General features: G+C 36.7%; 1 protein-coding gene across 2 annotated transcripts in view; it reads right to left on the minus strand.

Annotated features, from left to right (window-relative positions):
• LOC134756116 (dopamine receptor 2) overlaps window positions 1-27330 on the minus strand; it is a 161447-nt gene that overhangs the window by 92763 nt on the left and 41354 nt on the right. For both annotated transcript variants that reach the window (XR_010129105.1, XM_063692935.1), the window contains exon 2: window positions 26698-26778. The gene's annotated coding sequence lies outside the window, so the exon portion shown is untranslated. The remainder of the gene's footprint in view (window positions 1-26697; window positions 26779-27330) is intronic.

Here is a 27330-nt window from a genome sequence, read left to right on the forward strand (position 1 = left end):
TCTTCTCCGACAATTGGTCTTCAGGTCGAATGCATGGACCCTCCTAACTCTTTACGAAGACAGTTCTTGGCGGACAGGTTTTTATTCAAGACGCTCCAAACAGCGTCCCATCCACTTCTCCCAATTTTAGAATCATTACAACAACTTGTAGACACCTCTCGGTACTGGGCACATAACCATACCATAATCGGATCCTTTATTGGTTAACAGTTATAATAAGTCCAGCCCAATGTCATTTTTAGTTTAGGCATATATAAGGACCAAATAGGAGCAGATAGTATCTTTAATACAGTAATATCAAATCAATATCCAGATCATTTGGCCATTTTTACTGATGCGTCCAAATTAAATAACGACGGCCCAGTAGGGTCTGCAGTGTGGATTCCCAAATATAAAATTATTTTAAGTTTTAAACTTCCTCCTGGTAATTCGGTATTTTCTGGAGAAGCAGTCGCATTGCTGGAGGCTGTGTCTTACATTTGCTCTCACCACCTTAATAAATCCATTATTTTAACTGATTCGTTGAGCTGCTTACAAGATATAGTTAAAAGGCCTTTTCATGCTAAAGAAAACTTCAGCATTACTTTAAAAATCAAAGACCTGCTTTACAAATGTCATTTGGAGAATATTCAGGTAATATTGGCTTGGATTCCGAGTCATAGCGGAATATCAGGTAATGAGATGGCCGACCAGTGCGCCAAGGAAGCAATAACGATTGGCAGCTACAGGTATGACCGATGCTTTCCACGTGACATTAAGGCCCAAGCTCTAACCCACTTGCGAGATACCTGGAACACCCGATGGCATACTACTCAACTACAGATCGCTAAGCATTATCGCGGAATCCAACCAAATATTCCCCATAAACCGTGGTTCTCTGGTACTCGGAAGTCCTTGCCAAAGAACATTACTTCAACGATCGTTCGCCTCCGACTGGGCAACGTTTGCACCCCTGTTCGCTTGAAAAAAATGCGTGTTCGAGACCACTCTCTATATGAATGTGGTCTGGCAGAGGGTACTCTCGAACACGTATTTTGGAATTGTAATCGTCTCGTCACCCCCTTGTATGACATCCTCCCCCCTAAAATTCCCCGTCCTGTTAACATTAATTTCCTCCTTACATTAGTTACCTCCCCTTTTGTGAACGTTTTAGCTAAACACATTAAAAACAATAACCTGTATTTGTAGTAGTTAGTTTTAATAATATATGTTTGTTTTGTCCTGGTAGATCTACATTCGATTCTCATCTGAGTGAACTGCGTCGTGGATAATAACCGGCCAATTGTCTTCATAAAGCACGTGCCTTCCTAAACCTTGACGTTGGCGGAATCATCGACAATATCGATGGAGCCATAATACCCAAAGATTGATTGATTGATAACAAGAAATTACTATTTAAATAGTAATTTGTTGTTGTCAAAAACCTCCCGTTATGTGTTCAAAATATTCAAGATCCGAATAAGTAAAGTGAGAATCGAACCTCACTGTACCTACCTAACATGTACTATATGCCAAATCGCATATACTATATTTTATTATCTTTCTATTTGTAAAATAACGAGTAAAATAGTTATTTACGATACAAGTGCGGAAAAGAGGAAATTCGAAACGAGTGGCGATAAATTAAAACACGACCGCAGGGAGTGTTTTAAATCGACACGAGTTGCGAATTACCTATTCGCACGTGTATCGTACAACGTTTTACAGTACATATGGCCCTTTAAACTTTCGACATATGCACGAAAAGTGCTCTTTTACGCACTAGTGCGAGAAAGTAGCACCATATGTACTGTAAATATTATTTCGGGGGCACTCGGTCTCTGTCCGCCGCCCGCCCGCCGCGCGCCAGCGCCGCGGCCGCGGCCTAACCATAATGAACCATGTGTGGACTATGGGATTCGTATAGCCGCCAATGCTCGCCATCCTAACTAATTACCCTCAGGAGATTACATCTTTAGGATTAACGCACGTATACCTAAACTAACGATCGCACAATACCCCTCGAGTGTTTATTATGAAATTATGTTTGTTAGTTTGGTTTGCTATTGTAGGTTAAAGCAAGCAACAACATACTTAGTGAGTTAGTACAAACAGACTCAAATATCTGTCTTAATTCTCTCAGAACTATAATAAACCTTAAAAATTGTGAGTGAAATTTAAAACAGAAATCATTTTCTTTACTCAGGAGAAAACACAAAGACACATACACACACACACACACACACACACACACACACACACACACACACACACACACACATCACATACATATAAATATGACATTTATATATATACAGGGTGGGAAAAATTAATGGGCCCTGGAGGGAAAGTGCCTTAAAAACTTAAGTTTACCTCATTTTACTAAAAGAAAACATTGTTTTATTTTTAAAAAGAAACAAAATTGCATTCAGATTTTTAATTTTTATTTTCAATTTCGCTTCTCTAAAAATATTCTTGAGTACTAAATATTCGATTTTATGGATATTTTGTACGACAGACGCTAATGTTTCTTGGAGAAATGTTATCATTAACATTAACTGTATCGACTAGTAGAATAAATAAAATAGCGAGTGTTAATTTTTTGGAATTGTTAGTCTATTCGATTCCCGGGCGGGACAAGCGAATTTTGAAAAATCTTTGAATGCAGTTTTGTTTCTTTTTCAAAATAAAAGAATGTTTCCTGCAAGTAAAATGAACTAACTCTTAAGATTTTAAGGCACTTTCCCTCCAGGGCCCATATTTTTTTCCACACGGTATAATCGGTTTATTCGTGTAAGGGACCTGCACCAAAGAAGGCCCATTGTTATTTTTTTACCGACTTACATTTCATAGGAGGAGGTTCTGTATTCGGTTTGGTGTTTTTTTTTATGTATGTTTACCGATTACTCCGAGACCAGTCGTCTGATTTGAATTTTTTTTTTGTTCGCAAGGAACTACCTCCACAGTGGTCCCACATTAATCTGGTGCTGTTCTGATGATGTGATCCATGAGGAATTGAGGGAACTCCTCAATTTTTAAAGGCACATGTATGGTGATCTGGGTGTTTTCTTAAACAACTCAAGCATTTCCTCTTGAAAACCACCAATTTGATAGAGTGGACCTGAGGATGATGATTGTTTTGATGATAATGATGACGATTTTTTATTAAATGTAGATTACTCCGGCACCCGTTGTCCGATTTGAGTAATTATTTTTTTGTTTGAAAGAAGTTACGTCCAAGGTGTTCCCATAATATTATTGGTTCTGATATGATGATGGAATCCATGACGAATTGAGGGAACTCCTCAATTTTCAAAGACACGAGTATGGTGATATCGGTGTTTTCTAAAGTAAGCAATTCGTACTTCCCGAAAACCATCAACTTGATGTAGTGCGACCGTAGCCTTACTGTAGTACAAGTTCGATACTACATATTCGCTAACGTCTTCGTAACTTACTTTCTATACATCTCGCTCGCAATAATAGGATGCCAGTACGAGCGAGATGCATAGAAAGTAGTATGCATAGAGTCGATGATGAAGACCACGGGTGATATGTGTACCTTCCCTCTTATAATTGGGCGTATTGGTATTGCGTGTTGATTTTTCGTTAGGGTTAAGGGGTCTGGGGTTGAGGGGTCGGGGAATGGCGGTTGAAGGGTTGATGGTTCAGGGCAGGGGTTGATGTGCTGTGAGGTTGAGTGATCGGGGGGTTGAGCGATTGGGTCAGTGGCGGGGCGGAGGATAGATTTAGTGTAGTGTCAGGAATTATTTTAAGTGTTAAGCATGGTTGGTTGTTTTTTATTCATGCGGTACGCGTTACTCACAATGGAAAAATAAAAGAAAACCGACTTCAAAAAGGATAAAATAAAATATTATCCGTTTTAAGTATATGCGTTACCAACACTGATATGTCTGAAGTCGGTACCAAGCCAAATAGTAACAATACCGGACAAAAATAATCAGCTTTTGTCTATAAATCACATTACAACTGTACTAATATTATATTCGTGAAAGAAATTCTGTGTCTCTTTGTCGCCTTTTCACGGCTAAAATACTGAACCGATTTAAGTGAAATTAGGCATTTAGGTAAAAAGTAAAAGCCCTGTATATTTTGAAATCAGGTCCTCTGGATAAGGGGCGAGAAATAACTCCCAATCCCACACTTGCGTGCTATGAATAGTTCGAAAAGTAGTAAAAATTGCTCTTTAAAAAACACGACGGCAAACGCATTGGATTTATACTATTGCACCGACAAACATGGTACGGACTGAGCCAAGGTGGGTCGACAGTGTGTTCTTAGGTGCCTACAGAAAGTACGTTCATTGCTGTCGGGCAATCCAACGTACATAATAGGCTATTTGACTAATTTTTGAAAATGATTTTAATTTATTGTTTATGACTTAATAATTACACTACATTGATATTTCCGTGAAATTTCCTGTATTAAATATAAAAAAACAATGTTAAAGTTTATTTATTTTGAACGCGCCTTAAACGCTGAGTTTTTGCAAAGGGGCTAATCACGTGACACGTGTGACGTCACGCGCAAGTAAACTCAGTCAATCACCTTAGTTAATCTTATGGTTTATGTGCATTGAATTCATTATTTCACTGTAAAATGGTATATAAATGGTGTATAGTGCCGCAATGTTCAAGTACGACTATAAAAAATCCAGACAAATCGTTTGTTTCCATTCCAACGAATCCCAAAAAAAGGAAAATGTGTTTAAAACTAGCGCGAAGAGACCCAAAGAGCATTTTGGCGCATATAAATGTTTTTATGTGTCAAGACCACTTCGATGTAAGTAATATTTAACTGTAAATAAATATGGTAATTAAAGCAGCGGATTTTGTTATTTAACGAAACAAGATCTAGGTATTTAATGTTTTACTACATAACCTCATAACATAGCTCTTTCAGCATTAGTAGGTAGTTAGTAGCATACTTTTCTTTCAAACTAAAGTGCAGTATGGAGATACTATTCTCGTCATCGTATTCTATATATATATCGTCGTCGTATTCGTATCATCGAAATGTTCGTAAATAAAAAATTTCTACGTATACTCACACAGCTGTTTTTACATTTCTAAGTTCCGCAGCATAGTAATCCGGATTATCTTTAAAAAAAAGTGCAACCATTAATGCGTCTATGTCTGGTAGGTTGCCGCTATCAGCTTTCACATATTTCGGCACCATTTTGAGATTCTTATGAATATTGTACGGATAAATCGGAATATATCAGAAAACTGTGGAATAATAACTAAAATTAACTAAATACAAATAAAACAGTTAAAACATTCAAGGCAGTCAAGAATGTTTACCCGCGTGTGACGTCATCCGAGCGTTGACCAATCACAGAGAGTTCACGTCCCTGATCAAAATTTCAAAAAATATTAAATTTTCTTTCGTTTATTTTCCAAAAAATAAACATAATTTACATTCAAATATAGTGAAATATACTTTATTAGTTTATTATCTTTCAGGATGACAGCAATTCGTTATATATTTTTAATGTTGTCAAATACCCTATACTTAGCCATATTATTATCAAATCGCACCAAAATCATGGTGTGCTTCAAAATTTGGCTTGGCACCGACTTCAAACACATCAGTTGGTAACGCATATACATAAAAACTGATAATATTTTATTTTATCCTTTTTGAAGTCGGTTTTATTTTTTTGTAAAAACTTTTTTATTTTTATGTTTCTTATGTTCAATTTAGTGAACTTGCAGTTTCCTCTATGGTACCATAGGTTACAGGTCAGTATAATAGTATAAAGTTTTGAAAGTAGGTAAGCATAAGAACCGGGCCTTCTTTGGCGCAGGTACTCTTGGCTGTTACATCTACGACCACAGATGCCATATGCATATATCGACATTTTCATCACTGGTGCCCTAGAGCGCACGAGCGGCACCCGGAACAAAAACGGTTTTTTCTGATTATGTACCTACCTAACCTACCTACTTTTTATCTTAAAAATCGATCGAGTGATTATAACGTATCTTATCGTATCGTATCTCCTATTCGTATTATTCCCGTGTGCCTTAGTAGTTAGTGTGATGTTCCCATCTAAATTTGCCTAGTATTACTTAACTCAAAATATTCAATAGAACAGGGAGACCCTAGGTTATATCTCATCAAGTGACGAAAAAGTTAGGTAGATTTAGTAGTGTGTTTTATCTCAAATATGAGGTTCTTGTTAAGACGCAATAAGTAACCACGTAGATGACGGGGAATGAAGACAGATTACAGAATTTGGAATGAACAAGACGAATCATTATTTAACAAATGATTGATGCACATTACGTAGGCATACGGTATCTATATATATATATTACGCGAGGCCGATTTTTGTTCATCCCATCAGATCTACAGTTATGGTTCGATTTTAATAAATTATATGCCATTAGATTCGTCTCATGCTACAGATTTGCAATAAGCTCTTAGTTTTTTGATTTTTTCCCGAAAAAGTACTAAAAAGTTAATTTGAAAAAATGTACCACGTGACCTTTGTTCTGACTTGAGATTGAATTGAACTCAAACCTATATCCAATGTATGTAAGGTATCCTATCCATTCAAATATTTGTTTTGAGACTGTAACATGCATACACCACACTAAAAATTATATTAAAACACCATAAAATTTTATTATTGTGTTTGACAACATGTCAGACATGTGTCATCCACATCAAAGAGCATATAATCACTACGTTCTAATTTGGTTCTAATCCACATCGTACTCATCAAAATGACACATGTTTATTTTATTGATGCTTTGGCACATAGAAGGTAGGATCCTATAGAATAGCGTACCGCGTGCGCCCGTGAGGGACAGAATTTGTAGCCAACATAGTAAACATACAAACATACAAATCGGTGGGGAAAAGCATCTATATTTACTTCAAAAAGCACGTACGGCGAGGTTTGTTCTTATGAGGATGTTAAATGATGTCGGATCTTTAAGGTAAACGGTCAGCCAATGGGGTTGGCAACTGTCAAAGGTTTGCAGAGATGGCGCCATCATAGCTTGCCTCTTTTTCTATAAGATTTGGCTTAAAGGGCTGGCATCCAGGGCATTAAAAAAACAAAAATTTGACACAATTCTAGGGATTGACAGGGCAAGCTATGTTGGCGCCCTCTGTTAATTATTTCGACCGGCCAACCCCATTTTCCGCATCGGTCCGCGCCCTTGGTGCAGTGCGGCGTATGGTATGTGCGATCGTGTGTAAAAGCCGTAACAGACTACCGCACCGCACCGCGATCTTGGTGCGCCACACCCATAAGTGAGAGCGAGAAAGAGAATATCTCGAAAAGCCGTATTGGTGCGGTCAAAATATCTCTTTCTCGCTCTAACTTATAGCTGCGTCCTTAACGTATGTACAGTGACAACCTTGCACACTATCGATACGTGCGCCGCACCGCACCAAGGCTGCGGTGAGGTGTGGTAGTCTCTAACGACTTTTACGATAGTCTGTTAAATACGGCTATAATATATCTTTCTCGCTCTAACTTATAGCTGCGTCCTTAACGTACGTACGGTGACCACCTTGCGCACTATCGATACGTGCGCCGCATCGCACCAAGGTCGCGGTGAGGTGTGGTAGTCTCTAAGTAAGTCTGTTAAATACGGCTATAAAGCGGCTAACACATTACCGCACCGCACCAAGGTCATTGTGTGACGCATCCATAAGTAAGAGCGAGAAAACAATATCTATTTCTCGCTCTTACTTATAGGTGCATCGCACAATGACCAGTGCGGTGCGGTAATGTGTTAGGCGCTAAAGGTGGGCTGCCGTACGCCGAGAGCGAGAAAGTGATATTTTGACGGTACCAAGGTCGCGGTCCAGTCGTTGTACATACTTTCAAAAAAGTAAATTAAAAAAAAACTAAATTAGGTTTAAGGGCGTCAGGCCCTTTGATAGAGAAAGATAGTCTTATTGCGATTCCTATAAGAGGAAAGAGAAAATAGTGCCATGCTTTATCTTTATCACCGACCGGGCATTTTTTCATGGTCGGGTTTGATATGATGGCATAACCCGACCATGAAAAAATGCCGAATGAAATGGAGGCGATGGCGAAATACCGAAATTTATAAGAGTAAAGAGAAAAAACCGGCCAAGTGCGAGTCGGACTCGCCCACCGAGGGTTCCGTACTTTTTAGTATTTGTTGTTATAGCGGCAACATAAATACATCATCTGTGAAAATTCAACTGTCAAGCTATCACGGTTCGTGAGATACAGCCTGGTGACAGACAGACGGACAGCGGAGTCTTAGTAATAGGGTCCCGTTATTACCCTTTGGGTACGGAACCCTAAAAAGGATTATGCTGCCATATACATGAAACTGTCAATACATGAATATGTCTTTCTCTTACCCCTGGTCGCTCGGTTTCATGTCTATAACTACGTGTATATACTAAGTCTATTATTAGGTCAGAGGGTCTACCGCGAAAACCGAAATTCGCCATTTTGCGGGGATCTTTTTCTTTTACTCCAATGAAGGCGTATTTAGAGTGACAGAGAAAGATGCCCGCAATTTGAACTTCGATTTTCGCGGTATAGCCCAGACACGGAATGTCACGGAATGTTTGTAAAATGTTTGTAAACTTCAGTCTCATGAATAATAGGAAAAAGAGAATTAAATATAAATTATACTCTAGCCCTATGAAATTTTAGGCATGAGAGCCAAATGACAAGAAGGCATCCTATCCACGAAATCTTGATTTACCGTATCATATCGCGATCGCGTATCATGATTTTTAGTTTAGAAAGATGCGAAAAGATAGACAATAATTATGTCTTTTTTGCATCAAAACTAACGATCACAAAACATGCTGGTAGGTGCTACGCGACCGAAATATAATACGCTAAAATTATACAAACGTGTCGCCATTTTATAAGAAACTAGCTTTTGCCCGCGACTTCGTCTGCGTGGAAATAGTAATTTGGGTATCTTAATTCTTAAACAAATCTGCTTTTTAATCCATCCTTTTTTCACCCCCAAATTGGTCCACACTATACATCTCCACCCCATTTTTTACACCCTTAAGGGATGATTTCGGGGATAAAAGTTATTTTATATCATTTCCCACAGCTCAAACCATCCCCATACCAAGTTTCATCTAAATCGGTTGAGCGGTTATTGATTCCCCATACAAATTTCCACCCGCCTTTTTACCCCCTTGAGGGGTGACTTCTGGGATAAAATGTATCCTAAGTCCTTCTCCGGGACTCAAACTATCTGTATACCAAATTTCAACTAAATCGGTTTAGCGGTTTAAGCGTGAAGAGGTAACACACAGACAGACAGACAGACAGACAGACAGACTTTCGCATTTATAATATTAGTATGGATAATTATGTATAAGATTTCATATTCTGTCGGTATAGTCAGCATCAAATAGATAGTGACAGCCAGTGATTCATCTGAAGACGTCACATTTCCTGATTTCATTAAGCGTTCAGTCTTAGGCTGCCTGTCCACAGGAGTGGAGCGAGGTGGCGGAGCGATGAGCGAGGAAAAATCTCCGCTCTGAAATTTTAATGAAATTCTATTGCTGGATTTTTTTCCCGCTTACCGCTCCGCTCCAGTGGACAGGCAACCTAACTTTTAGAACCATACTCTAGCGGCGTGTTGACGCCGCAACGGGTCTCTAGTATACTATAATACACGAACGAACTGAATAGAAATAACAAAATAAATACAAGCTACTTCAACAACATTTTTGTACAATTACATGTATTTAATCCTACTTTAAAACCCTTTAAACAATGTACTTCGCAAAATATAGTTTAGACTAAAAAATCCCAGTTAACCCCTCGTATGCTGCCTGTCAAATTAATTGATCGTTGAAAAAGTTACCTTTTAAAACAATAGATTTAAATTCCTACGCACGGATCCGTGTCCAAGCATACGAGCGGTTAAAAGTTAAAACTATTTAGTTTTCACCAAGGCTTTTCATTTCATATACATGTATAATAAAACTCAGAGAAAAAGTTCCTACTCTTATACACGGTGTTTTTTTAAGACCGTTAAATTCAAAGGTGCATTCCTGAGCTTTAACTAAGTAACTTTTTCAAGGAAACCGGTACCTAGGGTAAACCCTCCAGTGAATTAACACCCCCCCCCCCCCCCCCCCCAGTTAATGAACACAATCACGTTTTTGTCTAAAATAAGAAATATAGCAATTTCTATCACTTGTCGTATTTTTTTCTTATTAACAACTCTATTTCCTATGCAATGGCAACCCGTGATATATGTATTTTCGACCAGTTTGAATGTGACTGGCGTTTGAAGTTTACGTGTTTCTGGTTTTGTAGTTTTGTATGAAAAAATTAGATAGATAGAGATCAGATAAGAATAGTGCATGTACAAAGTTTAGTTATTTAGTTAGATTAAGAGTTAAACCTTCTATAAATGTACTTTGTCGACGTATTATGCGATTAAGTATTTCATCATCATCATCATCATGTCAGCCGATAGACGTCCACTGCTGGACATAGGCCTCCCCCAAGGCTCGCCACTCCGACCGATCCTGTGCCGCTCGCAACCACCGAATTCCCGCGACCTTCACCAGGTCGTCGCTCCATCTCGTTGGAGGCCTACCGGCAGTTCGTCTTCCGGTACGCGGACGCCACTCCAGAACCTTCCGGCCCCACCGGCCATCAGTTCTGCGAGCAATGTGCCCCGCCCACTGCCACTTAAGGTTTGCAATTCTGCGAGCTATGTCGGTGACCCTAGTTCTACTGCGGATATCATCATTTCTGACACTATCACGCAGAGAAACCCCGAGCATAGCTCTCTCCATTGCCCTTTGCGTGACCTTGAGCCTTCTTATGAGGCCCATCGTTAGCGCCCACGTCTCAGATCCGTATGTCATCACTGGCAACACACACTGGTCAAAGACTTTTGACTTAAGACACTGCGGCAATTTGGACGAAAAGATACTGTGGAGCTTCCCGAACGCTGCCCAACCGAGTCGGATTCGACGAGTGACCTCTTTCTCGAAGTTGGATCTACCTAACTGGACTGGATTAAGTATTTAATTTTTCTCAAATTCTGGTGAAAAGATTTTCTCAAATTCTGTATTTTATTTTTATTGTTTTGTGTGAATAAATGACTTGCTTATGGTTTAATTTTTATATTTCCATTGCTGGCTTATCAAATGTTCTGAAACCAGTAAATGAACGGTGTGTTCATTTACTGGTGTCATCTAGATTTAATTTTTATTCTAAATTTATACAGGGTGTCCTTAACCATTGAACAAAGCCGAAATATACATATGTATTAGGGTATTTAGAATCAGTATACCAAGTATCATGACAACCGGTGTAGCGGTTACGAAGAAATTAACAAATTACGATTCTTTACTTTGGAGCAGCCTGTATGTGTTAACAGCTCCTGAGGTAATAAATAATATGAAACCTTCTTCGACCTTATTGATTATCTTTTTTATTTATGACATTAATAAGATTCTGACTTATGACAAATGTCATCATTGCCGCACATTTTCGAACAAGTTGTCAAAAACACTGCCAATGACAGCATACAGCAATACAGCATATTTATTTTTGTTGTCGATCTTTGGAATTAATTTTGAAAATTTATTTTTTTATCTTTTGTTCTAATTAAGAAAATATTAACGTTAGAGCATTCCTGAGAAGTAACCCTACGTGGGATTTCAGGGTTTGTCCAATGGCTTAGGTCACCCTGTATGTAAATGAAATAGTATTGAGCTTGTTTTTTGTGATTCTGCATTCTGCATAGAAAACGATTCTGATTCATTCAGCCAGTATTGGAACAAGCCAAATTTCTATAGTCCATTTACTAGATTTTTCATGCCTATGTATGAACAATACAAAATTTGGCTTGTTCATTTGTTAGATTTCTACTAATTCTATGTATGAACAATATAACCACGAACAATGCAATGACAAATTTATTATTTTAAGCATTATTTATCATCAAAATATGCACGTTGTTTCTTGTTTTAAAGATTGATTGTCTTTTTTATATTGATATGTTACAGGTTTCTGTGTTATTGGTGAGTAACCATCATTTTATTACATTCTAATCTATTTGAAATCAGTTTGGAGGGGATAAAAAGATATGAACGCTTTCGCTATACCTACTAGAATAGAGCTGGAAACGGTTTTTGTGTTAAAAAGGTTTTTTTTTTTAAATGTTGATTAAAAAGATCTAAATAATGTTTATTCACTGGGTTTTGTGGTGTTCATTCATTAGGTTTTTGGGTAGTTTTTGATAAATTCTGCTATAACTGAAAAGCTATGAAAGTAATAAGAAATCGCAGAATTTCCTTTATTTAAAAAATGACGAATGGTTAAATTGCAATTAATTGTTCCAATTATTAATGAATGCTGAGAAATGATTTTTTAAACATGGATAATTGCTTAAGTGTTCTATTCTAATTATCTCCATTTTGGAGATAATTAATGATTTATTTTTATTTGACGAGCGTGTACACTTGACTAAGGGCCTGTTTACATATTGATTAGTGTTTATTAAAATATGAGTTTATATATTTGCTACTAAACGCAAGTACTATCTCGGACAATCAATAATAGAACTGTCATTGATATGTCATAGTTTGTTAAACTGGTTTGCCGCCGTAGTAATGTTATTTACATAACAAAATACGTAATAGATAGCTGGAATATTGCAGCAGCTTAATAAATTGTATCGACAATGTATTAGCATCTACAACCTCAAAAGAAAGTATATAATATTACCTGTCCGTTTGTAAACAAATTTAATTAACAATGCAATTATAAATACATTAAAATGCGTTATGTGCAAATTGGTAAGCAAATTACCGCAAATTTAATTGCGCCTGTTGACAATCAATAAAGCTAATGAACTGGTTTGATTTTGCTGAATGAATTCGGAACTCTTCATCAAATGGACCAATGAATAAATTTAAGATGGCAACAAATAACGCACTGATAAATATATATTGCTGTAACATAATTATAATATTGCTGTAATATTTATTAATGTCATTAACGGGTCTAACGGGATTAAATTTCATTATTTTACCTTTTTTCCGACGTTTCAGCTAGGTTGCACTAGCTGTGGTCACGGTAGAATGACGTCCTAGCTGCTCCCCGTTAATGACATTAATTATGTGTACAAAACGCGAGAGTTTAGTGTTGTAGTATTTATTGTCCGGGAAATGTTTATAAACATAATTAGGTAACATTAAAGCTCTTAGTATGGGCGACTTAAGAGATTACATAACAAAAAGACGCATATATTATTACTTACTTATACACATTTTATGAATTTTGTATTAAGTATATCATTTTTTAGGTAGTTATTATTTGTTTGTATTTCAGGATTACGTATAATAACAGTAAGTAAAATAAAGGTGATAGTTAACCGTACGTTGTGTTTCTTCTTAGCTATTCATCTTATTGAGGGTAGCTGGCGTGCAGGCCCTAGTGGCCGATCTCGCTCTCGCAACTCGAAGTCACGTAGTGGTAACTACGGCTAAGCGGCGTCTCGCGAGACTCGAACGGCAACCTACGCGAACTCGGTTTATTTCTAGTCGTAACTTTGAATTGAATAGAGCTAATGTTAGTCTGCTGAGTGTTATCTATTTGTGGGTATTGATGTAGATGTACCTACTTGATATATTATATCTGCTGTTATTGGTCTGGAAATTTGTTAACATTCGATTATTTATAAGTTATATTTATTGAAAAGTTTGGACATTTACCATTTATTAGGGGCTCTCTCCCTGTATCCAAAAAACATCCCCTCAAATCAGCTAAATTACTAAATATACTCCAGGGTGCCTAGCCAAGATGCCAATCTCTCTCTATCACTCTTCCATATTAGTTTTTAAATCACTCAGCAATGCTATAAAGGGACGAAACACGATAATAATAATGTAAGAATAAAATACATTAACATTTATGTTATATACGCTATTTAAGAAGTGGCATTTGGGGGCCTAGCCCAGATGACATTCGTTGATAGGAAAAGCCATTCGAAACCTTAATAATGTACGTAAATAGTCCCGTGACTTTTCGTAGCATCTATCATCCCGATCATACATGTTTTCTTTTCGTTTATGACGTTTGTAAATGTACGATTGTTATTTTGGCTAGGCCCCCAGGTTGTGTTTGTTTCGTCAGATGGTTCGATTCGCAATTCTGCAGGTAGACGTTCATAGTACGTCGGTACAATCACCTTAGGATTTTGTAGTTATGTATCCAGGGATGGATCGGAGTTGTTTGCCCGTAACCTCAACACGTTTGAACATTGGCAAATTATTTCTCACAAACATTAATACTTGGAATAGGTAAAGTAGTGTGTCATTATTCCGTGGGAATCTGCACCCCTACTCCGGAACATGCGACAACTGAAAACCGCCGTGTCGCCGAAATAATGTTTAGCTTGTAATTTTTTTATTACTTATTGTATGTATGTTAATAGTTTGTAAGGTGTATATCTATGGGCCTTAGTTGCCTGATAATAAACGATATTTAATTTTAAACTGTAATACTCGTAGGTGTCATATATTAAAGAAAAAGTGACGAAGCCCTCCAGTGGTTAAGGCCGGATTCATGGCATTAGCCGCGATAGCTAAAGACGCCGGTTTGAATCCGGCCTTCACCACTGGAGGGCTTCGGCACTTTTTCTGTAATATATGACAACTATTACAGTTTATAATTTATTAGAGTAGTGCGACTACTTAAAAAAAAACACAAATCAAAATATTTATTAAAATAATTTGATTTGTTTCCAAAACTTGTTGATATTTTATTTTATTTTATTTATACCATTCTGCTTGAAAAGTTCCTTTAACACGGATGCGTGGCTTGGACTCCGGCCAGTAATCGAACCGCACGTTTGTGGAGTATAAAGACCCGCTTTGCATTGGTAGAATTTCCCCAAAATGATAATTGTACCTACTATTATACTCATTTTCAAAATATTTCCATTAAAATTTGTTTGTCTAACCCTCTTTACAAATTAGTATCCATTCATAAACTCACTCCAGTTCAGGTACACTATTAGTGTGAAACTTTCTTAAGTACATAATTGTTTTATTAGCCTGGTAATCAATTAGGCAATTTCGTTCTAGCCAGCACAACTTTAGCCCGCCGTTGCTAGTAGGTACACGTGTGGCGCGCTAAATGCCACGTATTTTGCGAAACATTTTGTAATGTTGCCGGTGTAATATCCGGTGAGAAGATCGTTCAACGTGTGGGAGGCAAATTCTGCTTTACGATGCCGCTTCAGACACTGAAATTATATTTTGGCTCCATATTCTATCTAGTTTGACACACTATCGTTAGTTCTATAATCTAATTATTTTACTATTATGAATATCATGTACTAATTAAAAACCATCTCTTGGAGTGACTACCAATCCTTGAATTAATTATAATTAGCAATTATAAACGCGTCGTCTTCCAACATCGAAAATCGATTTTCAGGTGATTTTTAGGGTTCCGTACCTCAAAAGGAAAAAACGGAACCCTTATAGGATCACTCGTGCGTCTGTCTGTCTGTCTGTCCGTCTGTCACAGCCTATTTTCTCCGAAACTACTGGACCAATTAAGTTAAAATTTGGTATACATATGTAAGTTTGTGACCCAAAGACGGTCATGTAATGTAAACAAATGAATTTTAAACAAGGGGGCCACTTTTAGGGGGTAAATAAGACAATTAAAAAATAAAGTTTTTTTAAACTATATCGTGTTACATATCAAATAAAAGAGCTCATTGTGAGAATCTCAAATATATTTTTTTTAATAATTTTAGGATAAACAATTTAGAAATTATTCAAGAAAATGGGCAAAAACCTATAGATTACAGGAAAACCTATTAGAAATGTGCAGTCAAGCGTGAGTCGGACTTAATTACTTAGTTTTTGATCCCGCCTCTACGGGTTTTTTAAAGACATTAGACGAAGACACATAAAAAATACATTGTTTAAATTGTGTAATGTACGGAACCCTTAGAACGCGAGTCCAACTCGTACTTGGCCGGTTTTTACTTGTGATGCGCCTCAATTAAAATTAGTACCTAACTATAAATGGCTTTGATAGAAAACGTATTATTTATCCACTGTTGACGTGTTGTATGACAAGTTTATTGCCGATCTCTAGCAGCCTGAGACAGAATTTACAATCAAATCCTAAAAATTTGAGAAAAGGCTCTAAAATATCCGCCTACCCACCTACAAAGTTTGGAGTACAAACCAGCAATTTGACACGAGGCAGTCACGAAATGCAAAATAAATTTGTTGAGTTTGATAATTTACCTATTTGCTCATAGTTAAATGCACTGGTTTAACACCACCAGCGCACGTTGATTTCTAAAGGCATAAGTAGTTAATATAGCTTGTGGACTCGTTGAACAAGGGGGTGGTCCTGACAAGCAAACAGCTGTCTTAAGCTGCGCTTAATGAAGATGCTCCAGCGCTTCCTTGTTTTGACTTCAACTAGAGCTGCAACATATACCTTGTCTAATCTTTTGAGCGTGTAGCAGTTTTATGATTGTTAGGTATGTCTGGACGTTAGTCAGATTTGCTTTAGCCTTATGATGAGGTAGAAAAACTCCGCGAGTCCCTAAAAAGCTCGGCTTTTTGCTAGTTTTATTATTATTTATCTGTTATAATTTATATCCGTGTTCTGATTTCGGTGCTTTTATTTATTTTATACATATTTATACACAAGCCCTATTCAGTTTAGACACAAACATTTTAGCGTGACACTAAAAAAATACTTGTTTTTTTCCTGTCATGTCCTGCAGCTATGGTAAACTAAAGAAAGTTTTGTAACAAATGAAATCGCAAGGTATCTCTTGATGTGGTCATTTCGACATGACAACACGCGATGGTCTAGAGCTTATTTTTATCCATTGTTGAGAATGTGATCGGAAAAGCATATAATCTTTCGCTTGGAGATAAATTATTCAGCTGTAGGTAACTTTTCTTTCTTACTAATTTATCTATACTTTCTGACGACGCGGGTTCGATTCCCGCCTCGGCCACCATGCGGCCACATGATATCTATTTCAGGTTATGAGCATTATTATTATAAGTATTTTTATATGAAATCACTTATTGTGATTAATTTTTGCAATGTCTTTATCATCGCTAAACGTTATATAAATAAACAATTTTTAAAATAAATTTATACATTGATCAAAATATTGAAGGTACAATCTGAAAAGAAGTCGATATCTTGTCGCGTGACGTTCTTGATACGTCGACGCCATCAATCATTTGTATGGGGAAATCGATTCATCACGGTTATCTCACATCTACGAATAACACTAATCTTGGAGGATATAACCAAACGGAGTAGCCATTAACAGGCGTTCCCCTCTGTCGAAACTATGATCAATGGTCATACACATTGTATGGACTGACGTTTATCTGACATGGCTATTTTTACGTTACATACGTAACGTAAAAATAGCCATGTCAGATAAACATTTGACGTGCCCATCCCCCGCAAAAATCTGCACTGTTTTGTATAGAAAATTACAGACAAGGCGGTTCGGTTATATCCTCCAAGGCACTAATAGTGAGCATAAAATATTCTATACCTTTTTGGTCGTAAATTTAATAAAATAAGCCTTTCACCGTTACCACGTTTGAGTGCTTAGGTACTTTTATTAACATAAATATTGGGGGCGTTTGTTTTAAAATTTATAATTTAAGCTTAGGGAGATGTAAAAATTTATCAATATTGAAATATTATACTGCCTTATATAATGAAACTCAGTAGTGTATACGTTCAATAGATTTCTTACTCGAAGTATTGTGTTTATTAAAAATTTGTGGAAGTTCAACTGTCATAAATACGCATAACTTATTAATAAAACTTTTGACGGACAGTCATATGGGCGTAAGCTGTTTATTAGTACTTTTCTGTGAATACAGTTAATGAAACAGCCACATATTGGGCTTGTAGAGTTAGAAGCTTGGCTCTACATGAGATCTGATAACTTTTTAACAGTGCGAGCCATATAATATTATTAGGTTTCGTCTTGGCAACATTTTATATGAAAATGTTTTTGGTGGGATTTATTTTTCTATTGAACACAGCGGACACTCGTTAAGCGGTGTGCTCCCTGCATCTCCGAGGGTGTCGCCTTTGTGACGGGAAATCCTGTCCGCCGCGCCGCACGAGCTTTTTTCTCCTATTGTGTCAGCTCGTTCCGACAGACATTAAACAAAATTTATAGCTTAGCCAATTTTAGACAAGATTTAAGTACTACCCTTAATGTTCCGCCTAGCAGAGTTTAAGTGACTTACACGTTTTATGACTGCGCCCAGATGGCGATACGCTTAACTTATGAACATTATAGTCTTTTTTTTACTTTATTATTACCCCCGTGAAGAGAAGCCACGGCAGAAAACAACTTAATCGGTATTAATTTTATCTAGAAATATTGCTTTTCGCATGATGTCATGTCACTATAGATTTGCAAATTCGTCGTGTGTTGTTCTAAACAGTTTGTGTTAGTAACGTTTTAAAGCTTTATAATATTGAGGTAACACCATCAAAAAGGGCCTATAATGATGACAGACTTAAATAAGATGAAAAGGAAGAACGTTTCAACTTTATGTTTTAATCAGTATTAATTTTATCTAGAAATATTGCTTTTCGCATGGTGTCATGTCACTATAGACATGCAAATTCGTCGTGTGTTGTTCTAAAAAGTTTGTGTTAGTAACGTTTTACAGCTCTATATTAAGGTAACACCATCAAAAAGGCCTATAATGATGGCAGACTTAAATAAGGTGAAAAGGAAGAACGTTATGTTTTAAAATTTTCCGCCTGCCTGAAGAAAGTGACAAAATCGTAAGTAACGATTATTTATATTTTTATAGCCCTATAGGTATTGACCGCATGTCAATAATTAATTGATAAGATTGTTAATGTGAATGGAGCGAGAAACGCTGTGAATTTTGACTTAAACTTAAAATCAAATGCAAGTCACCTACTAGCTTTGTTATTACTTGAAGCTTATTATTAATACAGTGGGAATATTCGGGTTGAAATTGAATTTACAATTCCTATTAGAGAACGGACCCGGGTGCTGGCGACATTTGGAGGGCCGTTTATTGGCAATTCATGCCGAAGTCAGATGAAAAAACCCGCGCTGACGTACAAGCCGAATGTGATAACCCCCAGCCCTTGGCACCGCCCGGGATATATCTGATCGCCCTCTAATATTTACCTTTTTCGTAAATACGGCCATAATATAGTTACAACGAACGTTTTTTTCTTGTTACAATATATTTTTAATTGGACGCTAACGAGACATAAGAAAAGGAGTCCACTAACCAATACAAAACTGATATTTAAAATGATATTTTAAATACCTTCAAACGAGCAATTCTTGTATATATGTAAGTATATATATTTCGGGGATCTCGGAAACGGCTCTAACGATTACGATGAAATTTGCTATATGGGGGTTTTCGGGGGCGAAAAATCGATCTAACTAGGTCTTATCTCTGGGAAAACGCGCATTTTTGACTTTTTATATGTTTTCCGAGCGAAGCTCGGTCTCACAGATATTGATATTTTATAGCTAATGGGCTGTGATTTATTATAATAACATTTACACAATTCCGAAAAATATTATAACAAGGCTTGCGTCGATAATGTACATGTACAATCAAGGTCAAAGATATCTTTACAATTGAGTGTTACAAAAATATCTTAACATACATTTAAAAAGACAAAATTCGCTTACAACGCACATGGCACATTGACTGAAAATATTATTTTATGTAACGTTCAATGTAAACATAATATTTGTCACAATGTATGATAACTTGTGTTTTGTCACGCTCATGTGCACGATATACTATGTATTTATAATAGAAGGTACAATTATAAATACATAATAATAATAATAATAATTGGGGCTTCTCGGCCCCAAGACGGGAATGGTGCCAACTTAATAGACTTCGCAGTCTTCGCACAGGGCACGGTCGATCTCGCGATTTCATGTTTAGGTGTGGGTGGAAAAACTCACCGGAATGCGATTGCGGAGCGCCTATACAATCTATCCACCATATAATTCACGAGTGCCCAAAACGAATGTACCCTGGTGACCCTTTGGACTTAATAGCGTTTAGTGATAACGCAGCCCAATGGGTGAAGAACCTAGACATTAATTTGTAAATTAATAAACATAACTGTAGAACGACTCATAAATCATAATGCCATACTAATAAATAAATAATAGAAGATGAAGTAATAAATATAAAATTTTATAAGTTGTAAAAATATTTAAAACCTCTTCTGGGTCGTATCTGGTTTAGCAGGTCTCAGGTTGCAGTTCAGCGGCGAAACGCAGCGGGAATAATAAGGACCTTTGAGCCAGGTACGATCCAGGGTGGGTTATTTTAGATTTAATTTTATATATTTTGACTCGTGTATGCAATGATTAATGAAAATACATGCAGATAAAAAAAAACTAATTTGAATTTTTAAAAATCACCTTTATGTTATTCATTACATTATACTACTTTACTAGTATATATATATATATATATATATATATATAACTTGATTTTTAATATTGAATTATTCTCAACATATTTTATTTTAAACGCTGTGTTTTGGTTTTTGAAGATTAACCAACCAACCAACAAAGTATTATAAGCGCTACAACTGCAGAAGAAATCAAATTGATTGACTAAATATTTTAAATCAGTTTATTATTGCTCATTTGCTCAAGCGCTTTGAATATAAATAGGAAACTTACGCATTTAGTAGAACAATGTTTTGAGTATCATCACACACTTATTTGATTATTAAACGCTATAATACATGTGCATTATACAAATAAGATGGTCATTTTCTGAAAGTTTTAAAATAATTTAGTTTTTAGGGTTTCGTACCTCAAAAGGAAAAAACGGAACCCTTATAGGATCGTGCGTCTGTCTGTCCGTCTTTCACAGCCTATATTCTCTGAAACTACTGGACCAATTTAGTTGAAATTTGGTATACATATGTAAGTTTGTGACCCAAAGACGGACATGTAACGTAAATAAAAAAAAATTAAACATGGGGGCCACTTTTGGGGGTAAATGAGAAAATTAAAACATAAAGTTTTTCAAACTATATCGTGTTACATATCAAATGAAAGATCTCATTGTTGAAATGTCAAATATTTTTTTTTTATAATTTTAGGATAAACAATTTAGAAATTATTCAAGAAAATTTGCAAAAACCTATAGATTACAGGAAAACCTATTAGAAATGTGCAGTCAAGCGTGAGTCGGACTTAATTACTTAGTTTTTGATCCCGCCTCTACGGGTTTTTAAAGATATTTCACTCACGTTTCACATAAAAAATACATTGTTTGAATTGTGTAATGTACGGAACCCTTGGAACGCGAGTCCGACTCGCACTTGGCCGGTTTTTTATTTTATTTCAGATTTTCATAACAAACACATTAGTCTTAAAAAACTGTATATGCCATCAGCATTCAAATATACCCTTTTGTTTTATTCCACTCCATATATCCGTAATACATTATAAATGACTACAATAACACTGTCACTAGGTAATAGATAATTATGCTACGAGTAAGAGTAAGGTGTGCTACGGCGTAGCTTTGCCACGCGTTGATTAAGTTTAGCGCAGCGTACTACGTTCTACGTAGTACGTAGGTAGACGAACAACACGCGAACGCGAAGCGGCGCGGCGCGGCGTGTATCAATCCTTTCATACCTATGAAGTGTCCTACGTGGGCGATCTCGTTGCGAACGCGAGCGCCGTGTGCCCGCCGCGCCGCGCCGCTTCGCTTCGCGTTCGCGAGTCGTTCGCTTACGTAAGACGCAGCGTAATCGTCGACCCTTATAGGCCAATTCCAACAATATAATGTGATACTGATCTAACATGGATCTGACATCATTCCAATATGAGATGGTTCCAATCTCCTTTAGAGGACCTGCTGAATTGCGCATTATGTCAGCCTTCAACCGAAAACGTCACTTTTCATAGTCATAGTATCAAGTATCATATTGAAATGGGATTTAATAACTAAAAATCGAATGGGCCTGTTAATTTAGACTTACGGGCCAAATCTAGTTTTAGTTATTAGATCTGGTTCCAATATGATACTGATCTGTCAGAAATGCTACTTTTGATACTGACAGTTCAGTATCATATTGGAAATAAATCTAATAATAATAACTACAACTCGAAGTGATCTGTAAAGCCATTGTTCTTTAAAGAGCAAAGCGTGAATTTTAAAGTTTTGAATGATAATTAAAGTTATATTATATAAAATACAACCATAACCACAAATATCCCAATACCTTTAAAAAAAACAATAAATAAATGAATGAATGAAATTTTTTTTTGTATTCTCATTTAAAAAGCGCTTGTTTGTTACTTACAGTTATAATACTGCCAAATAATTTAAGAATAGCCAAAAAGCGTCTACAAATCAATCCAACTGCAAATTTAATTTAAACTGTACCTTCTGAATAAATTGTAACCGTAATGCATCTCTTGACAGTGGCCGAGATGGGCACTGCTTAATGGCGACACGTCTACGTAATGAAAGTCCTTTTGCAAAGCTCTACACAACTACATATCGCTTCCCAAACATTATCGTTATCATATTTAAGTGCATTCCACCATAATATTTTTTAACAACGTTACTCTTTTAATTCTTCTGAAAATGATGGGAAGCTGAATTTGGGGTTGAAAATGATGTTCCTTGGCTCGGTAAAAAAATTACAGTCTCGAAGCAAAACTCCACAAGTCCACATCAATCGCAAAAAATGAGTAGCATTCAGCACTGACAACCAGAATGTGTGTGAATAACCAGAGGGTTATGAATACTATTAAATATTCTACGCTCTGGTGAGATGATCCTTTAGACCGGCGTGTTTTGTATATTGCTGCGTACATTTACAGGGGTGAAAATAGCATAATTCTTTTGTAGGATTCCGTTTATGTAGACAGTTGAAATTTTCGCAGTGTGTGTTTTCTGTTGTCGCATAAAAACAGACATTATGAAGAGCCCAATAATGTATTTGTGTTTTTTTTAGATCTAGCATTCAGCGGGTTATATCTCATGGCCCGTTTATACATATAACGTTGAAATTTACAGTGTGCAAAAAATATAAATAATATAAAATAGAAAGTGGAAGGGATACAGCTTAGGAAACGTATTTTTTGTCTAATATTTTTAGTCTTACAATCTAGGAGGACATAACCAAATGGAGTAGCCATTAGCAGGCGTTCCCCTCTGTCGAAAATAGTCGGCCAATGGTCATACACAATGTATGGACTGACGTTTATCTGACATGGCTATTTTTACGTTACGTATACATTTGACGTTCCCCTCCCCCGCAAAAATCGGCAGACTTTTTTGTACAGAAAATTACAGACGTGGCGTCTCCGTTTGGTTATATCCTCCTAGCTTACAATCGTCAAATAATTCAGTGTGACAATTAAGGAATATTGTAATACGTTTAAACATCGTAAACAATTGTGGCAGCCTTCCACTTGACCGGTTATAACCACGGAAAGGTTAGAGTTTTGAATGATTCACGGTTAGTTTCACTAGACTTATATTCGAAATATCGGGAGCTCACAAATAATACAAAAGGTAATCACGGTCTATATCCCGGTCAATATAAGTCACGGAAAGGTTCTTAAAAAATATCATAAACAAGTTACATGTGTTTGAAAGCGTAAACAAAACATAAAAAGCAAACTCACAGTTTCCCCGGCGTACCTAAAACCTTTGTAATGATGACTAATACCTATACCTACCACAAACAAAATCAATTATATACCCATTTGGCAAACATTAAGGGAATAATTTGATATCTGAGCTACTTACTGTAATTTCAGGTAAAATTCGTAAATAATTTACGCGATCACGCTACTTTGCGAATTTAATGGTATATTAATTCTCTTTTACAACGCGGGCTGCGTCTTTTGGTGAGACTTTGTTGTAAATTTATCAGGAATTTTATGTCTACAAATATTTAATTGTTTTGTAGTAAGTAGAGAGAGGACCAATAGAGAGTACTCTCTCCAGGCGGGTGTTATGCCTGGGGACCGAAGTCCACTGAGCGGTAGTCAGAAGGAGTATATATAGTAAGTGACATTTAAAACTCCGTAACCGCGATGTAGGTTTCTAGCTAATTGCGTCCTAGCTCCCTAACGCCATCTGTTAGATGACGACAGTGGCAGCTAGAGGAGACGCCACAGTTTATATTATTTAACTATTAAAACAGCTTCACTAGACTTATATTGACCGGGATTTACCGGGAAAACTCTAATTAAAACAGCTTGTTTTATATTGAAAATGAAATATACATATATGTTACTAAAACAATAAATATCGAGGCGATACTTTACTCCGGGGCAAAGACTACTGCTATATAAATCGCAAGACAGACCCCATATGGAGTACTGCTGTCACCTTTGGGCAGGAGCACCTGGATGCCAGCTTGGACCCTTCGACTTAGTCCAAAGGCGCGCTGTACGAATCGTCGACGATCTCAAACTCACAAGCGGTATTGAACCTTTAAGTCTTAGGAGAGACTTCGCCGCCATGTGTGTGTTCTGCCGCTTGTACAATGGGGTGTGCTCTGAAGAATTGTTTGACATGATGCCAACGGCCGCTTTCTATCACCGCACCGCTCGCCATCGGCAGGGTGTTCATCCTCACACTCTAAAACCTAAATGGTCGCGTACTGTGCGGTTTAAGAGGAATTTCCTCCCGCGGACGCTTCGGCTGTGGAATGAGCTCTGCCGAGGTTTTCCCGAGGGGCTACAGTATGGGGTTCTTCAAAAACCGGACAAGTGCGAGTCGGACTCGCGTTCCAAGGGTTCCGTACATTACACAGTTTAAACAATGTATTTTTTATATAAAACGTGAGTGAAATGTCTTTAAAAAACCCGTAGGGGTCGGATCAAAAACAAAGTAATTAACTGTTAACTGTTTATCCTAAAATTATTTAAAAAAAAATTTGAGATTCTCATAATGAGATCTTTCATTTGATATGTAACACGATAATTATAGTTTTAAAAACTTTATTTTTTAATTTTCTCATTTACCCCCCAAAAGTGGCCCCCGTGTTTAAAATTAATTTGTTTACGTTACATGTCCGTCTTTGGGTCACAAACTTACATATCTATACGCGGCAACGCGCGTGTAATATCTCTGGTGTTGCAGGCGTCCATAGGCTACGGTAACTGCTTACCATCAGGCGAGCCGTATGCTTGATTGCCACCGACGTGGTATAAAAGTAATAATAATATAAAACTCTCGAATAAATGCTAAATAAATTTTAGTGTTGAAAATTAATTAAAATATTAGACCTTAAGAGGATACTATTGATCTATGGCCTAAACTGGAACAAATAAGATCTTAATTTAAAATTCGTTAGAAAAAATAAAACATTACAGGAATTAGTAATTAATTAAATGTACATAAATAAATATTTGGAAGTATTTACATAAGACGCGAGTGAGCTACCAACTAGCTACGAGCTAATGGTGCCCTTACCTCTGCAACATCTCACCTATTTAGTTATCGACCTACAGGAAAGTCCCTGGCCTTAAGTTACTGTAGTTATTTAACTGAACTAAATGACTTTGATTCACAGTAGCCGATCAAATAAGTGGTTACCTACATAGTAACAAAATGTTGACTGTATGGGAAAATTTGTTTAATATTCCCAAGCACGCTAGACATTTAGACACGGATTAAAAGTTGGTCGGTGCGGCGCGCCGGCGGCGTCCGTGCCACATCTTACGCGACGTAATCCCGGAACTTAGCGTTAAGTGCGACACTCGAGTACAAAGTGGAAGAACCTATTACCTAAGTACGGCGAGTACGAAATGTTTAAGAAAAGTCATAACAGCAGAAATTTACTACAATAAAGGGCAGTAACTTGGGCGCCACCTACGTCGACACTGAAAGATTTATTCTTGTTTAAGGTTCAATGCAAACATGTTGTGGTGTGATACCTAAAAGGTCGCATTTTTAAAATGATTTTTGATCGTGCTAATGTGTAAACTTTATACTTATTGGTTTTGTTTGAAGCCTGAGTTACTAGCCAATTTCAGACAATTCCCAAAGGAACGTAGTACCAATAAACTTCTCAACAATGGCCCATGGCATATCAAAGCCAAGTTTTATTGGATTTTTTATTGAGGAAACTGTCCTATATATAGCTAAGTATTTTTAGGTACCAGTTTTGTTTTTTCTTTTAATTTTTAGCTTTTTGGTTTACAAATATTTTAAATTATGTAATACTTAGCTTGTAAAAGGCTTCACAGACGAATTATCTTAAACACTGACTGAAAGTTCACCTGTACAGGTATATATTTTCCATAAGAATTCACGACAAATCGTAATTAAAAGAGAACACAGGGATGGCCATATTATTTAATACCTATATATATCATGAATAGATACATAAACGTTTTTTTTAACATGAGTAGTCACGTCGATGGGCTCTTAATAGGAGTACGAATGAAGGAGTAGCAGCCGAACGGTAACGTTTTGCTATTCAGTAAATATTGTTGCAAAGCCTTGAATTCATTACATGTACCTACCTAAGTCGGTAGACAAGCGCCAAAATAAATATAATTATAATAACATTCAAGGAGTAAGTAGGTACCTAGGTAAATTGAGATTAAATATTACAATAACAAATACCTAAATTAGCCTCCTGGTACGCCGAATTGTAAGTAGCCCTGCCTCTCTTCCCAGAGGACGCATTAGTGGCAGCGAAGAGCACTAGAACAAAATGTAGCATGTAAGCAACCTGTAAAAAGTGTGCAACTAACCATAACAGGTTTGCATTCATAGAGGGTAAGATTAACATTTACCTGTAAAATATCACTGTAACATCTTTGTAACATTAACATAGGTAACTATCCCCAAAAACCCCCAAGGGTAATTATTAGATAACTAGGAGCTATAATGTATTATTATAGCTATCCCACCACGCATGTCAGCCGTGACAGCCATGGAAAACTCATTCAACTGTTTACCGTATTATCTCCAGATTATCTCATAACGTAACAAATTCTAAGTATTAATTGTGGGACAGATTACTTAGTTGAACTCTGACCGGGTGTATATGGATATCTAGTATCTACTCGTATTTTGAATGGCATGGTCAGTATCAACGCATTTAAAGGGTTTAATTACCTCGTTGTAGACCTTGTGTGGGATTAATATCGATCGACAGTAAGTGTAAGCACCGGCTCTTTGAAACTCATGCAGCGCTAATCACTACCCATTTTTGTTACGCTTCTCCGAATCATTTTCATCAGTCAGCTTTTG

The sequence above is a fragment of the Cydia strobilella genome, chromosome 1 (genome assembly GCF_947568885.1).
Source record: "Cydia strobilella chromosome 1, ilCydStro3.1, whole genome shotgun sequence".
NCBI lineage: Eukaryota > Metazoa > Arthropoda > Insecta > Lepidoptera > Tortricidae > Cydia > Cydia strobilella.